We start from the raw sequence: 14,012 nt of genomic DNA, 5'->3' as shown, positions 1-14,012 counted from the left end.
ATTACTAATCTGGGCCTGATCTAATTCTAATCAGGGCCCCCAGCTAATACTAATCGGGGCCCAAGCTAATACTACTCGGGGCACGATGTCCCAATCTTATGAAGTGGATCAAGGCAAGGCATATATTTTAATGGATCAGGTATTGGCTATTTTAATCCCAATCCTGGTCCAAGTGTTTGTTTTAACCACAGGTGTTTAGAGCACCATCTGGTGTCCTCAATGCACCGTTAACGGACATTACTGCCCAGCCAGCAGCAGTGTGGATGTTCTCAGAAGGTAAATAAACGAGTTGAGAGTCTGCAGTGTGGAGCTTTTTAAAGTGGAACATGAAAACAGACCATAATATCTGGCACTTTATCAAAGTATTGCAAAAATGCTCTGTTTTACCAGCGGGAGAACCGCACGCCATTCTTTGTTTTTAAACCAGCACTGAGAAGCACATACAGAACCGGGTGGAGACTAACGCTAATGCTAATGCACACGTACTAATATATGCACACATACGCTATTGAAACCCAAATCCTAGCCCATTCATCTCACTATAAAAGTCACTTCAGAATATGTCCAGAATGTCTCATCAAACTGTCGCTAAAAATAAAGGGATTTTACTTCGGTATTAATTGGCGGCTCATCTTGTTTAAACTGTGTGACTCTGATTCAATCAAGGGACAAACTAACTTGATTGGGACATCCCTAGTTGTAATGTTACGGATGCCAGTAATCAGGTTCATTATCTTGGTGGCCACCAAAGCCACCAAAAGTCTTTTTGTGACTTCTCACTTTTTAAAACATGGAATTATTATTTTTTTACAGCATCCAGTACATTTCTACATTGTCAAAAATACTGTACGAAGTTACTCTAGCCAAAATCTAAATGTCACTCTGAAACTACTGCAGTGCATCCAACAATAAAGGTAGCAACTTGCTTTCAGAATATTTTAACAAGTTAAAAGGGGACCAGATCAAAGTCTCTGAATGCACTGCAGTTGAGTTGTTAAGTAAAATAAGGTTCGACTGAAGCCTTTAATGGATACTAGAGAACTAACTGCTAAGGCTGCTTGGCCATGCACTGTGGAAGTGCAAAACAAAATGTCACAGCCTTCACAACAGGTAACTAAACTAAAACTCTCCATGAGAAATTAGTAGAGTCGCCCCCAAAGCCTGCCACCCATAACACCATCGTGATAGATGCATTATCCTGTAAAATCTTTGCCTCAAAGTGGGTAAGAGGTCAAGCAGAAAGAAAGGGGAAAAAATCCTATATATTTTATTTCCTACTCTAAACCAATACCTTGCGCTAAAGATAATGCGTTATAAAGCTCCTGTTAGCGAGTAGTAGTGTATTACACAGTGAAATTGAATGGAATCACACAGAATAGAACCAAAACATCCTGATCAGAATATCTGTTAAGACATTATTGTCGTTCTAGATAGGCTCTCGCTGAAAGGAAGTTATGTAATGACCAATGATGTAATGTCCAATGGTCTTGATTTAAGTGCACTCTCTCTCACTCTCTCTCTCTCTCTCTCTCTCTCTCTCTCTCGCTTTCTCTCTCTCTCCCCTCCATGATATGCTTTGTCGCAGATGGACACTTCTGGATTTGCCTTTTGTGTTCATCTGCTTTGGCCGGAAGCCATTCCCCTGTATCAGTCGTTCTATTGTCACATCCAACTATGCAGGCAGACCAGCACGCTCCCAGTCCATTGTGCCATAATACCCCCATGATTAACCATACTATAACAGACAAGCTCCAGAACTGGGGTAAAGGATTTACCAGCCCAATGAAACTAATGGAAGATGAGAGTCAAAGATGAAGACTGTTGGAGGTACAGCGGCTTGGAAATAATAGGGACCAAGATTACTACTGCATGGATCTGTTAGCCCCTATCATACCATCACTGTTGATATATGAATAACAGAAATACGGGTCATTATTATAATTATGCCTTTCACATATACCAGTTATTTGATCAGAGGTCTCAGAGAGAAGGCCACAAACCACAAAACCATTACAAAAACGGCTAAACACTCAGTTCCAGAATACTGGAAAACCATTAGCAAGGGGGAATAACACTGATTTATGCCATACAAGCAGTGCATGCCAATATCTGGGATGTATGTAAGACGGTCACTGAACAGAAGGGCTACTCTCACTGACCTAGGACACATCTAGAATGGGTACACAAGTGTCTGGACTGGACCATGGAGCAAATGAAGAATCTCGCTGGGTCTGATGAGTCCAGTTTTTCTGCTACATCACTTGATGTAATAACTTGACACACATGAGCTGTTCACTTGCTGGGATGCGTTGGACCCACCTTATACTTGAGGCGGATCCACCTCGCAAGTGACAGAAGTTACAGGATCTGATTCTAATGTCTTGGTGTCAGGCACCGCAGGATAGGTTAGTAGAGCTGTTTTGGTGGCATGCAGAGGACCTTTAGCATATTATCAGCATTATCAGGTCTGAATTTTTTGGCTCCCCTGTGTATTTACATGTATTGAATAAACACTACATGCCACCAAATACATGTGAATGGGCGTATGTACAGTGGAGTACTCAGGACAGACCTCCACCTTTATCTTATTGCTTTTCTAAACACCCTGTAGATCATTATACTGGAATGGTACTCCCACGCATGTACCCACACACCCATCACGTCTTTCATATTAGATATTAGGAAGTTTGCATCTATAACAATTAGGCGGTTTTCTAACATTTTCATCATGGAATGAACTACCTTCTTTCTCTACACATCTTCCAGCTAACTACTCTGCATGGGTTATAGAGGGACTTGATGTTTGCATTAAAAAAAGGCCACATGATCGATCATAGCTGCTAGAAGAAGAGCAGGGCCAGCTCCAGTAACAGAGGCTGGTATTATTACAAAAGGAAAGGCCGGTGTCTGAATCTCAAATACCTTCTTACTCACTATATAGTGCACTACAAGTCTACATGTAGATAGCCGCAGATTTCAAATTTTTAGGTATGAATAAATGTAAATAAATCTTTTACAGATATATAAAGCTCTGTTATGTGTAGAATCCGTCATTTAGTGACTGTAGCATAGTATACTACATAGGGAGCAGCGTGTCTTCTTCCTTCTTCGTGATGTTTTGGTGTCTCTCTTTCAGGTACTATCATCCTATGCATGGCTAGTTTGCTCGGCTGGAGGGAAATCTGCGTTTTTAAAAGTAGTCGAAAACTCAACTCTATCTTGTCTCCACAAGTCGGATTTCCTACTCCTAGATGGCCACGCCTAACTTCAACACTTATAAAAGCAGTAGTATCATACAGTACACACCGTACTGTCCAACCTCTATCTGTGGTCGTGTTTCCATAGTGTGTGGATGCTCAAAACACCATATAATGCACTGTTATCAACTGGTTTGTTTAACTGGAGCTCAGTCAACTTGGGTGACGTTGTTTCCAGCTCCGATAATCGACTTAAAATGGAACACAGCAGAAGTATCAGACAGACAACCTGAGACACCTGGGGTGTGTTCAGAAACCTCTGCTGCTGCTGCTGTCCTCCCTCTCCCTTCCTGCTGCTCCTCTGCCAAACCAAAAGAATGTGGAGGAATCGCGGAGAGAAAAGGAGAAGGACGAATGGAGAGCAGTAATGGGGCAAATGGGGCAGCCAATTCCGTCCATTTAATTGCGTTAATGGTGACTGTTTAAACATATTGCAGTATTATTTGACTATACTTCTTGCATATGTTTTCATGGCAATTAATGCCATCGCATACTCTCTGGGGGTGCATGCAGTGTTGTCACTGCACTTCATCTCCTCTGGTATTTGGACAGATTTGGATGGTGTCCCAAAATCATTTTCCAGGCCACGGAGGAGAGGAGGAGGAAAGCAGTAACTTTTTAGGCTTTCTGGACTTTCAGGATAACGAGACGGCACGGCTACAAAGGAGCCACTAAAGTGTGAACGCTATGAAGTTTTCCGGGGCAGGACAAGTGTACAACATAAATGTTTAATAAAAAATCTAAAATTTGATCCACAAGTTTACATTTTGGGCGGTTCTGATATCAACACATGGTCACAACCATCCATAATGTTCCACAATGTCTTTTAACTTGCAGAGGCCTCTTAACTTCCTGTTAGTGATCATGATTGACTACAGCTGATGGCTAATAGTGTTTCATTATTTTGCTCTCATTACATTTTATTTGCACAACAGTAAGATACTTTTGTATTTTAGTTATTCTTGTATTTTAGGTCATTTTCAAGTCAAGTATCAAGTCAAGGTCAAGTATTTTGACAGACGGCACCCATGGTGTCTCCGGGCCACAAAGTAGAGGAGGACGGTTGGTGGGGAAAAGCAGTAACTTCTTAGGGTTTCTGGACGTACCCCTGGAGAGGATAACAAAAAGGCAGGGACTAAAGTGGGAATGCTAATGACTGGGCGGGGCTACACTTTACATCATGCTATGTTATGTGGCTGCTGTTGTCACTGTGTGACCTACTTTACCTTGTATTATGTTGTGCTCTGAAACAATTCAATTCAATTGCTTTTTTTTCCTCTGCTGGTACAAACCTAATACTGAACTGAATTTTAGATTGGAGCCATATCTACCAATCAGTTTACCAAAAAGCATCTTAGCACTAAGATCATCTTAACTGATAGAGAGAGCGCTCAGTGGAAAGCTCGCTCTAGCTTTTAAAATAATCTTTCGCTAAGATGTTCAGTGTTAGACAGTGAGAACAATATCTCTACCATCCGAAAGCAATATCACATTAGACCAGAGTAGAGAGGCGAGACTGAAAGGACTCCATTTCCCATGGGGCCTTGGACAGACAAAAAGTCAAGGCATCAATGCGATTATACAGGCCAGCCTGCTGGAAAGCTTTGTATGCTAAGGGCTATTCAGGAAGGCATGTATACATACACACAGACACACACACACACACATGCAACACAAGAGGACTGCAACATATTGGGAAAGTCTGTGAATAACAGGGGCAAATTGCCAATCGCAGCTAATGGTGTTTGAGTGAGCCCCACTTCGGAGAGATCAAGTGGGATTTCAGACCACTTCATCACTGAGAGCATTTTCCGAGATGGCTCTTTAAGTGGATGTCCTGATGTGAACCTGGCTGTGCATCGACTGAGCACGACTAGAAGTGGGAGCAGCGATGCCGTGCATATCTCCACTGTCTTCACGCCCACAAGCGAGCAAGGGTCAAGCGAGAGTGGGCAGCCTCCAAAAGATCTTCGTGAGTGTTTGCCAAAAAACAAACGACAACAGAACATGGTTCAGGAACATTCAAAGAATATACTCTCCTCAAGAACAAAGATCCATTGAGATGTATGCTGTGAGCCAGCGGATATATAAATGATTATAAATAACTGCTACGCTACAATGGAAGATATTATTTTATGGAGGACCACAGGCTTACTTGAGGCCTGTTCACGTTTCTACGTTCCACTGACGTATGAAGGTTCGCAAAGATCCTATAGTACAAGGTCAGAGAAACAGAGGAGACTATGGAGATCCAGTCCTCTAGTGGACTATTACTAATAGTGGAAGAGCCGCAAGTTAAACTAGCATGAAAGCAATGGCTATCCAACAACAACAGCCTAATTAGCTGCATTAGTTACATGAGTTTTTGCTCTGTTGCTTGAAAATCACTCAAAATCTGCTCAATCCCACTAGTGTAACACCAGTGCCAGTCAGTCGAAAGAATGCCAATTGTGAAATGTCATTCAGACTAGATATGTATATAAAATTTTATATATTATAACGAGTAGTGAATAGGAAATTGCTTTTGTCTGGGGCAAGTAATAAAAACAACAAGAATTTGATCTACAGGTTTACATTTTGGGGGGTTCTGGAATCAACACTGGGTGAAAAATATCCTAACACCTATATAAATGATTCATTCTGTGGTGCTGAAAGTTCCACAATGTCTTTTAACTTGCTGAGGCCTCTTAACTTCCTGTTAGTGATCATGATTGACTACAGCTGATGGCTATTATTTTGCCTTTTGCCTTTTTTTTGCATTTGTATTTTGCACAAAAGTAAAAAGGTTTTGTATTTTAGTTCTCATATTTATTTATATCTCATATTTAATGCAAATTCCTTACAGAATAGGGTAATTAGATTTCTGTTCGTTTACTTAAAATACCTGCTCCAGTTTATATAATAATTAAAAAGAATAGTAATAATAAATGGACAAAATTAACAAATATATAAGGAATAAATATATAAATACATGTAATACTATTAACATCTTATATTGTTGTTTTAATTCAGGAAAAAATACAGTGTATCCAACAAGAACAAAAGCCTAGTACATCTTTAACACAGCAATAACAGTGCAGCATCAGCATCAACATGCAACTCCTCTGGCCACATGTTTCAACTAGTAAATAAAACATCCAACCAGTCGATTTTTATTCCAGCGGAGGAATAACCACTACAGGGTCTGCAAAAACAGGCTTCTCGTAATTTATTCATATTGTCCCTGGGATTTATCGAGCAACACATTTTCTGGTGTCGACATTCGGACTGTGTCTTGTTAACTACATAACTGCCTCCTAGCAAATCTACAGAAGCAAAATGAAAGACATATGAAGCAGACTGGAAAACAAGCTTCGCTAATAATGATAGTGTTTCGCTAACACTGTCACTAATGCATAGCAACACACAGTGAAATGAAGGCCTGCAGTTCATTGGCTTTAAAGGCAGTGGCTGGACTCAGTCACCCCCCTTAAGACAGATGAGAGCAATTAGTGCGAGAGTGTGGAGCTAATTGTGGCGTTACAGCTCTGTCGCTGTGGAGCTTACTGTCAGAAGGGATGAGGTTAGATTGGAGCTGACAAAGCTTCTTCCCTCTGGACCTTCTAGTCTGACGTCCTCCTTTAGATGCTTTAATATACATAAAGCCAGGGCTTTGCTTTCAGGCACTGAACTACAACCCTTCCGCCATCTCACCATCTCACTTATATCAATGACATCATATGCAAACGTGTAGCCAAGCTAAGCAGCTAACACAGTGAAACTGACTGTAAAATGACAACAGCATTTTGAGCCGTGAAATGTAAACAGAAAGTCGGGCCTGGTGACAACAGGTTTGATCTGAGGAGCTGGAGGGTCTTTGGAGGGTACCGAATATGCTAAAGCTAATCATCACCAAAGCCTCAAGCCATTACAAGCAGAAAGGCAGCATTTTCTAAAAGGACTCTGCATGTGGGAGCATGATAAAGCCTAAAGGGAGATCACAGTGCAGCGTGCGAGTACACAGTGGGCTTGCGGGCTTGGCTGAGTACAAGCACAGGCATTCATCAGCCCTGACGTATTGACTGGCTATATGACAGGTGTAAATGACTGCCTGACAAGAGGGACCACGCTTCATCATAGAGTGCTGGCAGGAGCATTATGGTCATGGGGGGGAAAACAAGCCACTTTCCATTAATAAAACATTGGACTGGTTTTGTTTCAGGAGACCTTTCCCCCACTGGCATCATTACTTGACCCAAATGAAGACCAATGGCCTGTCATATTTGTCAAGTCATATCTGAAATGTATTCTGTAGTCTGAAATTACATTTATCAAGATCAGTATAACACCTTCCTCTGAACCTTTCTTTTACCTAGCATACGCTGTGGACGCAAGGCTTTATCTGTTCCGATACGATACATAAACTCTGGGCGTCGGCCGATACTTGACACCGTTTCGAGATCATTGTTGAAGTAAACTTAAAATAAACTAAAATTAATTATTGTGCTGGATCTTTTATTCTGAAAGTTTGTGAGACCAAAAGGGAGCTAGCTGCCCATCCCTTCCGGCTCGCCTTATATAGAAGACCAGCTGTGGCAGCGACATCGCTACTGGCTCTCGGCTGTCCTCCATTACAGACGCAAGTCTCCAACCGAACAGTTCAGCGTTTGTCTTTCTCTCTAGCGCTGAAAAACGCTAAATCTGGATTTTGGACACTTCTGGGACTTGAAACATTTCATTTTTAAAAGCCACAGCGATAGAGAGATATCGATAAAGAAAGAGACAAGATCTGAACTGTTTGATTATCCGAGAACTGCTGTATAAAAGAAGTCCCATGCTGCCTTTCTTGTTGGATACACTGATGTGGTGTCTGAGGAAGCGTGTGCACACAATTTATTGAATTCAGATTGGTGAGAACTTATCACGGGATAAACATACAGTGGTGTGAGAGGTGAGAAGATTATTAGATGTGAAGAAGTGCAAACACACACACACACACACACACAGCTCTCCATCCTGACTCCTGTTGTCCTTGTCACCTCTCTCCTATGGCTTAATCAGTAGGGATTCCGGTGTGTCAAGGGTGGTCTGGCAAGAATTATGAGGATTTTCTTGCCTCAGTGACGGGGTTAGAAATCAGATGATGGGGTCGGCCTAAATCTCCCATCTCAATGACTGGTTCAGTCATGCAATTTCAAGGTGAACTGGAATCAAATCACGAGCCTTGGTAGGAACGCCATGTGTCTTGTACACGTTGTGTCTGTAACAGAACATTCACAGGTCAATGGAGAGCCGAGACGATGTAGAGAAACCAGGTCGTGCTGCATGCGATGTTATTTGGAGTAGAATACTGGCCGATATGCAGAGATTTTGAATGATTCTGACTCTTAAAATGAAAGGGGGCTATAAAGGTTTCTTTTTGGAGGATGCCAGTTTTTGTTTCCATACAGAACCATTTTGGAAGGAGCTTTGCGTGTGAAGAACCTTTAGGTTGATGGAGCATCTTTACACTGACCTTCTAACCCGTTAAAATGGTCTTCAAACATACATCTCTTTCACAAAAAATGTTCTTTATGAATCCGATAATGGCTCTCTATGACATTGCTCCCAAAGAGCCCTTTGTTGCACCCAACCACTATAGGAGGTGTGTGGATGGTAGTGAAGAACATGAATCAGTACGTTTTATATCATTTTAGAAAAATGTTCTGAAAATATGTGAAAGCGATATAAAGCCCTGGTCACACTGTTTTTTGCATTTGCCGTACCGGCTGTGGCTGTGAGCGGGGGCCGGAAAACTACTAAAAGCCTCAGAAGAGAAGATAATTACCCTCTAATTCCATATCCCGACTGACTGTGTACCATGCTGACTGTGTTGTATTTTGTAATCTGCATGAAAAGAGTTGTAGAATATCCCCCGTTTAGGAACTACAGCTACAATCAGCGCTTCCTCCATGTTGGCCCAGACAGAGCCAGTACAGACAGTACAGAGAACGTCATAGATCAAACAGCCAAAGCAGCAGTGCTACTGGTCGGGGACATGGATTTGCGTGTCAGATGTCATGTACACGAAATTCAGCAGTTGCTGGAATCTCACTGAAATACATGAGATTTTGCATGTGAAAATTAAATTTACGTGTTACAAGTGTTACAGCGGCTTGAGGTAGCAGTCAATTTCCGAGGAGGACCTAGAAAATACTGATAGACGCTCTTAGTTGTCAGTCTTCGTCATTAGATCTTTTGGTGTGTATCAATTATAATAATAAATAAATAAATAAATGAATATTGGAGCAATTCCTTTGTAGGCCAAGTACAGTCCACATCAAGTGCATGGGAAAAAATTCTGTCCAATGAAGAAGCTTTTCTAGTTTTCTAGTCTAGATTTTAAAAGATGCTGTAATTTTGCATGATACCATTTTGCTCTGTAATGAATCACACACACACAAACACACACACACACACACACACACATACACCATCCCAGGTGGCTCTTAGTCCGGTTTGGCTGCATTGCCTCTGTCTCTGTCACTCTTCTGCCATCTGGGTGCAGAACAGGCGCCAGGCTCCGGGGTGCCCCCCTCCGGAACTGGCACCGCCTCCTCCTGCACCCGCTTCTGTCTTTACTTTGGCTGCTGCTCGCATCCTGAGTGGTGTTGCTAGGTAAGCCATCAACTCCCCCAAAATACCATGGCAACGTCAGCGGCACTCGACCAATCGCGGAAGCCGGTACGGACTGACGACACTGCAAAACTTTGGAACTTTTGCCAGCTCACCAGAGAGCGGTCCAAGCTACTATGAAGAGCTGCTGAGCGTTCCACCCCAGTTCTTCAGAGATATACTGCCAAGCACCAACGGCTCGAAGCACCAAGCAATTTTCTCCTTCCCAAAGCATGCCGTTAATCAAACGACTCCTAATGGTACGGGGACGCAGTAAGCTACAGGCCTAGCACGCAACTGTCCCAAGTTATGATTTCGCTGCCAGAAACTCCGCCAGTAACTTTTCGTCTGTCCCTGCAAGCGATAGAGAGATACTGCTCTCCATAAAGAACCCAATTAACCTGCATGTGTGCATCATATGGACATGAATAAAAGATATTATATCAGTATATTTTGCCTTTCCATGTAGCTACGTTTGGCAGTACCATGTTTTATTCATGCGAAAGCAAGGAAACGCAGTGCATTTTCTTCAGCGTGAGCCGACGGCAGTGGGAGTTTGTGTGAACTGTGACGGTCCTTGTTTTGGGTTTCTGTCTCGTGATCATTGGAAAAATGCATTGGAAAAATTGGGGAGACAGCTGGGGTAGTGCTAATCAATTTCTCACACAAGGGCTGTGCTTCAGAGTGATTACTGTACAGATATTTCACTTTCAATACAGTATTAGAAATCTCAACAATCTCAAGACCACTGACCGCTTTTGCCATCTGATTGTCAGACACTCTCCTTGAAAAACTAAATAACCACAGTCACACTAAACATGGTCAAGGCTGGACTGCAAGAGTCAAGAATCAAGCAAAAAGAAAGAAGTAAACATGATCATATCAAATACAGCAACAAAAAAGTCATTCTGGCACTGGAAGCAGCTGAAACGATAGCTTAACAGATAGCAAGCCGGCCGACTCCACCACCATAAACAGTAAAACACACAGAAGTCAAGACAATTAAAAAGAAAAGTGTTCTGACTGACTGCTTTCCATGCATTCTCCGGTTTGTGTGTATTTCTAGTCACTGGGGACAAGCTCATGTGTTGTGCTAAATGTAGAGAGGCCACCCAGGTGCTTGTTCAGTCTCTCGTCAAAACTTGACTACTACAACTCCCTTCTCTCCACGGGCTTCCTCTAGCTGCCTGATTTAGATTCAAAACCCGGACGCTGGTCTACAAAGCCAGGACATGATGGCAATGGTCAAAAGCCGATCAGTACCAAGAGCCCTCCGAGCTTCAAGTACGGCTCGGCTCGACCCGCCATTCTTAAAGATGCACGGAAGACAAGCGATCAGACTTTTTCCTGTCCTGGCACCGAAGTGGTAGAACTAACTTCCCCTGAGAGTCATAACGGCCGGGGAGTCGCTCGCTGTCTTCAAACGCAGACTCAGATGGAATGACAATAAAAGCCTCTTGGCTTGACTTGACTTGAGGTCAATTTGCATGTCAAATTTGAACCTGATGTGAAGCTTCACACAGAATTTACTCACCTGATACCTTCCAGTGACATGAACTGATGTTTAAGCACTGAAGTTTATAGTAAGCCATTTTTTTTCTTAACATTTTTACACTTTACTTAGTTTTCTACTTTGTCCAACGTCCAAAGCACAGCCAGACTACTGATGTGTTATGAAAAGACATATATTTTCGGACAGGGTGACGGGCACAAAGTTTACTTGAACTGCAGTCGGATGGTAAGGTGGAGGGGCTACATGACTTTGGTGGTTAGAACACTGGGCTATTGATATTGATATTGGAAGCAGGTGGGTTTGATACCTAGCAAGACCCTAAATCCTCTAAACGCTCCCCTGGCTGCCCACCGCTCTGGGCATGTGTGCTCACTGTCACTGTGTTTGTTTGCTTGCTAGTTGCTTGCTAGTCAAAAGCAGGTCAAATGTGTGTCTAACAGAAATGGTGAATAAGCTTGTCCTCGAATCCAAAGCTTTGGAGTCAAGTTTTGATTTCCAAATGTCTCCAATTCAGACATTGGTCAGACAGTGGTTTCTGACACTATGACAGACTGCTTTCTAATAAATGGTACAAATACGATCACATAGCTAAAACTGTCTCGCAGTCTGCATGTTGTCTGTATTGTTGTATATTTGTTCCACTGTATATTATTAAAAGCGTGCTAAATTTAAGCTTCCTCCACCCAAAAGTCTGAGGCACTGCGTCCTAACTGGGATCCTTTCCAAAACTGCCTGAGGAGAGCAAAATGCAGGCAGGCATGGGATCAGCAGATGACCAACCAAACTCCTCTTAGAACTGCATTCTGGCATACTGACTCTGGTTCAGTGTTAGGTCATCTTAAATTATTTACAAAGGAATGAAGAAACCCTTATTTACATCATTTCCCCCCACTCTGAACACAGTTCAGATGTTTGAAGTGTCTGAAGTTTGAAGATTGTCTGAAGTTTGCTTTATAAGCTGTTTGTTGGAGCAAATGTTTGTGGACACCCCTTCTAATGAACGCATCCAGCTACTTTAAGTTGCACCCATTTCTGATACAGAAGTGCAAATGTCCACACACAGCTTGCCTAGTCTCTCTAGAGAAGTAGTGTCAATAGAATAGGACTCTCTGGAGCAGATAAACATGAAGCTACTGGCAGCATGCCTAATGCCAGGCCCACGCCGGCTGGATGAGTATAAAGCCCACCAGCATTGAGCTCTGGAGCAGTGGAACTGTGTTCTCTGGACTGATGATGATGATGATGATGATAATGATGATCCATCCAATACTTTTGGGATGAGTTGGGGAGTTCAGGATAAAGTGAGGTGAGGTGGTGATCATTCCACATCCTGACCTTACTAACGTTCTTGCAAAAAACTGAATGCAATTAAATCCTCACAGAAATGCTCCGAAATCTAGTAGAAAGCCTTCTTCCCTGGACAGTAGAGACAAGTTACTTCAACAAAAGCAGGATGCACTCTTTTTTTTTTTTAACAACCTTCATTTTTGAAAGAAACAATGAATGAGCAGGTGTCCCAATACTTTTGTTCATTAAGATGGTTCGGTTTGGTTTTGGCTAAAATCCTAAAGACACCTTAGACACTACTAAATATAAAAGTCAACATGGAGACCACAATACTCAACACTACACTTCGCCCGAGTACTCTTGGAAGAGGCGGGTCTTCGGTCGGCGTTTGAAGACAGCGAGCGACTTTGTTCGGACACCAAGGGGAAGTGCGGTGTCAGGATGTGGATCTTAAGGGATGGCGGGTCAAGCCGAGCCATACTTGAAGCTCGAAGGGCTCTTGGTACCGATCGGCTTTTGACCATCTCCATCAAGTACAGAGGAGCTTGGAATCTAATGTGAGCAGCAGCTACAGCTGCATTCTGGATCAGTTGCAGGGACCTGGTCCTACGACACCAAAATCATCACACACTTAAGCACAAATCTTGTGGCATTGCTAAGTAATCTCAAATATACTTTCTAATGGGGTCTCTTCCGAGAAAAAACAGCATTAGCTGCATATCTGTATTGGTAACAATGTGTCATCCACTGTCAGTAACCATGAAAAGGATAGCTTGGCCAGCACTGAAGCTAGTTGTAAGCAGGACTTAGGCACACTGCTAATTAATAAGCTTCCTGTACGCGTTAGAGACATTAGCCTTGCAGCTGTAGAGCACAACTAAACAACAGAAACCAAACAAGTCCCGGCTAATTGATAATGTGGAAATTAGAATACGTTTAAGAACAAGCTTCGGTGCTCTAATGTCACGGCTGACGATAAAGTGTGCTGAAGGGCCTTGACATCCACCTTATAATATCGCAAATCCATATAGCCAGGTGTAATTACTGTGGCATAAGGCAGCCCTGCAAAAAATAGACAGCAGCGAATGTAGCGAAGGCTCATAAAGCCTGTCCGTATGGCGTGTTTTATGAGACCGGTAAACGCACTGTGCAGACGAGATGATTCTATAGCGGATGCCCTCGCCATGCATGCACAATGAGTTACATTTACATACTGCCGTGAAAGCTCTAGGGCTTCGGCGATTCACTTAATATGTCTTGCTTTTGGATCAGTGGTAGATCCAGTAGGGTATGGATTCTAATACTCATTGTCCACTTTGACA

General features: G+C 42.6%; 1 protein-coding gene across 7 annotated transcripts in view; it reads right to left on the bottom strand.

Annotated features, from left to right (window-relative positions):
- LOC140539767 (actin-binding LIM protein 3-like) overlaps positions 1-14,012 on the bottom strand; it is a 127,674-nt gene that overhangs the window by 101,355 nt on the left and 12,307 nt on the right. The window lies entirely within an intron of this gene.

The sequence above is a fragment of the Salminus brasiliensis genome, chromosome 18 (assembly GCF_030463535.1).
Source record: "Salminus brasiliensis chromosome 18, fSalBra1.hap2, whole genome shotgun sequence".
In the NCBI taxonomy this organism is placed as follows: domain Eukaryota; kingdom Metazoa; phylum Chordata; class Actinopteri; order Characiformes; family Bryconidae; genus Salminus; species Salminus brasiliensis.
Note: the sequence above shows the minus strand (reverse complement) of the source record. Positions and strands in the feature narration are given on the sequence as shown.